Source organism: Sabethes cyaneus, chromosome 1 (genome assembly GCF_943734655.1).
Source record: "Sabethes cyaneus chromosome 1, idSabCyanKW18_F2, whole genome shotgun sequence".
Lineage (NCBI taxonomy): Eukaryota > Metazoa > Arthropoda > Insecta > Diptera > Culicidae > Sabethes > Sabethes cyaneus.
Genome location: NC_071353.1, coordinates 61290519 through 61294449, shown reverse-complemented (window position 1 = coordinate 61294449; position 3931 = coordinate 61290519).

The window sequence follows — 3931 nt, the reverse complement described above, 5'->3', positions numbered from 1 at the left end:
AAGATTTTAGAGGAAGGAGTTGCGGTTTGCAAAGTTGAAAATCTTGCTTTTTCTCGTAAAATAGTTTACCACTGATAGGCAAAATTAATGTAATTGGCTGTTGTTGATTATTGGTTTGCCGTTTTTGTTGTTGCTGCGGAATGAACTCGTTCGGCAGATTGGGTTGCTCGGTATTAGATGTTATTGGCATTGCGATTCATCACGCAGAGCTAAATAAAAAGACACCAAAGGAATAAATATAAACACATAAGCTTACGTGGGGGAGCGAAATTTAATTGATAGACTGAGACTCTTGTGGCGATTCGCCTCCATGGATATCGATTTTCGTTTCTGTCATCCATTACAGGTTTTGTATTTCTTACCTAGTATTAACATTAAATTTAATCGAAATAGTCACGCACAACACAGTTTATAAATTTAAAAATTCGCTTTTAATGAAACTGGTTGACAAAATCAGTAATATTAGCCACTTTGAACGTAATTCAGTAATTTCGTTTTACACTCTACTGTTTCGTGTAGGTAGACCGTGTAGGCACCGTACCGTGTCTGTTTAGTGAATTTTTTCAACTTTTGTTTTGCCTTTTTGAGTTTTGAGGTTTTGACGCAAATCAGCGATGTCATTAATTTTCAAGGGGTTTTTAGCCAGGAGTAATATATAAGTGTATAGTAATTGGAGATTACCAAAAAATTGATGTACACCCAAAATAATCCACACGTCCTTTCCACGTGAAAAATCTGACCCCCCGGCACGTCGCCATTTTTCTGTGACTGAAACTGAAACGTCAAAAACACTGGGTATAGCGCCCTCCAGAAATAGTTTGCCAAACGCATCAAAAAATATCCATGTACCTTTATCAATATTTCTTTGTGCTGGAGTTACATAGCAGCGATGGCAGTGACATCAAGATTTAGGCTGTGAACCATTTCGCGAAATTTTTAACTTTTGCTCCCGAGCAGGGTTATTTTCGGAAAACTATCGAATTGTCAAATTTTAACCAAAAAGTTAAAAATTTCGCGAAATGGTTCACAGCCTTAGTTTGCCACTTACTGCTCGAGGGGTGCTCTATTGAAGGATTACTCGTAGATTACATAAAAACCTTTTACACACTTTTTGTCAACTACCTGGTAGTCTGTTCTCTGTGGTTAAGGTAAGTGCTATGAGAAGTGTCTTTTTGAACATTCAAACTGTTTTGTTGCTGCCCAAGAAGACGGAAAAGAAGGCTTAAATTTCCAGCATAGCACGTTGAAAAACCGTTCTTTTAAGAACGAAACATTTGTTCATGAAGATTTGAGGAATTTTCACTCACAGATTTAAACTCTATTTAACTTAGATTGATCTGATTATTCGCTTCTTTCCAATAATTTTAACCGATCACCTCGTGCTGCTGTTCGCTTATTTCTTGTGATTCAGGACCATACACGAACGGTTTCGTTGATCTCATAGCTGCTGAGGCTTTCCGGTTGGTCTGTTGCAACAAGCCGTGCCTGGTTAGCGGTTATCGGTACTCCAATTTACCGAACAGAGAATTACATTAACACAGTCAACGAGGGAAAAGTTGAATTTTTCGCCATTGCGGACGACCAACCAATGACGGTAATAAGTTTTCTGGTCACAGGTGACATTTTCTGCGACTTCCAATACGTCTGCATCTATCTGATTTTCACACCCCATCGGCAGGCAACCATGTTTTCGCCGCCAACATCTCGTGTGTGCGAAAATGAGACAGCATGTAAGCACTACGTTTCACTCAACTGCCAGCAGTCTGATTTGGGTCCGCTGTCAAATTTTGAGCCCAGGACATTCACTGCAGCTCGATATAGAGATGTCGATGGGGTGGATTTTCACGTACGAAGAATGGAAAACGAGTGTTATGTCTGTTTGTCTGTGCTTTTGGGATGACATGTCGCCACTCTTAATATAGTCACTCTAAAGGCCCAAACACAATGAATACGGATTTTACTACGTTGCGGATATTTGACAGAAAATCCATGGAAAAACTGTCAAATTGCCGCAACGTAGTAAAATCCGTATGCATTGTGTCTGGGCCTTAAGGCAGATAAACGCGAAGCTAATAAAGCCCATGCGACTCCTACATTTGGCTGTCCGGACTAGGAAAATGATGATCAGTTACAATTTTTCGCTGGACGGATATACAAATCAAAACATTTTTTATTTAAATCTCAATAAAATGAATATTGCGAACATTAAATTTTCTGCAGCGGGTTAGAAATCTTATTTACTAGCTAGCGCACTGGTGGTTGCAAATGAAATGTGTACTTAGGACAAGTAAATTGAGATCCGGATTTAGTTTAGGTGTGTATGGTTATGTTTATAGGTGCGGGACCGAAAAATTTAGATCCAGATATTGTCAATTGCAAGGAAAATCGTACCATGCAAAGTGCGAGATCGCTCATAAAAGTGCTATTTTGCTTTAAATCGTTTCGGTCTCTACGGCACACTTATTGCTTGGAATATAACGAAAAAGTGCGCCGAATACACCGAAACGATTTAAAGCAAAATAGCACTTTTATGAGCGATATCGCACTTTGGATGGTACAATTTTCCTTGCAATCAGCAATATATTCATGAAAGTGTTCTATACTTAATTGTTTGAAATCATTTTAATGGTTTCAAGCAAAAATGTAACAATATTTCATTTAAGGCATGCTGAATCAATGTCCTAATTGCACAGAGAACAGACTACCAGGTAATCGACAAAAAGTGTGTAAAAGGTTTTTATGTAATCTACGAGTAATCTTTCAATAGAGCACCCCTCGAGCAGTAAGTGGCAAACTAAATCTTGATGTCGCTGCCATCGCTGCTATGTAACGAAAAGAAATATTGATAAAGGTATTTTGCGTTTATTATCTAAAATTTTTCTTTCGTAGGTTAAGTTGTGCGCCTAACCGTTGCGGGCAGCTCTGTTCTGGTTGCTCGCAGTCAAAGTATCTCTTTTACACTCACACGAAATCTCGTAAGAAACTGTCAACGCAAGAGTGATGAGAAAAGCAACAATATTTCTCTCTCGCTCATCAGCTGAATGCTAGCGTAGCTTGCTTCGTGTTTGTCCGTTCAAACATGGACCAATTTTTTACAAACGCAATCAGCATTTAAATTTTATCATTTTCGGTTAACGTAAGACATTGTAACTGTGTTGTTTGTAAGTCTGTACGTAATAGAACAAAACAAATGTTATCTAAGCAAAGAATAAGAGCATAAACATAGAAAACTTACACGTGCTTACACTGTCAATAATACATGATTTACCTTTGCGCACAACTATATAAAGCTGAAAAACGAAATATTTTCTCGGGAAGCACAATACATGGATATTTTTTTATGCGTGTGGCAAACTATTTCTGGAGGGCGCTACCGACAGATTTTACACACAAAAAATCGATTACTTCCTTCGAGCCTGTTAATCTGTTCTCTGTGATAAATTTTTAATAGTTTTAAACAAAATGCAGGCAAATAAAAATTATAGTAAGTACATATGTTATTTTCTAACCCAACCATAACATTTGATTGATTCCAAAGTGACCGAGTTCGGTTGTTTTTATACGTTAATCCAAGCTGGCTGGTTCCAAATTTGTCGCCATCCCTCCTCGACATCGCTATCTTGCTCTACAGAGTTTGACAGTACCCCATTAAGTTGGACCCCTCACTATTGTACCCCAAACAACAATGGCCGTCGCATTGATTTTCTATGAAGTGATTTCCCGCCCAGTGTTTTTGACGTTTCAGTTTCAGTTACAGAAAAATGGCGACGTGCCGGGGGGGTCGATCACCATCCTTTGGCTGTTTGCTCCGCAAAATTGTGACAATTTCACACCCCTGTTCAATGTAATCTCACAGCTGTTGGAAAGCCCTTGGAAATTCAGGAAGCCCTCCAAGGGGTTTCCAACAAGGCGTATCAGCGCGTAGTAACCA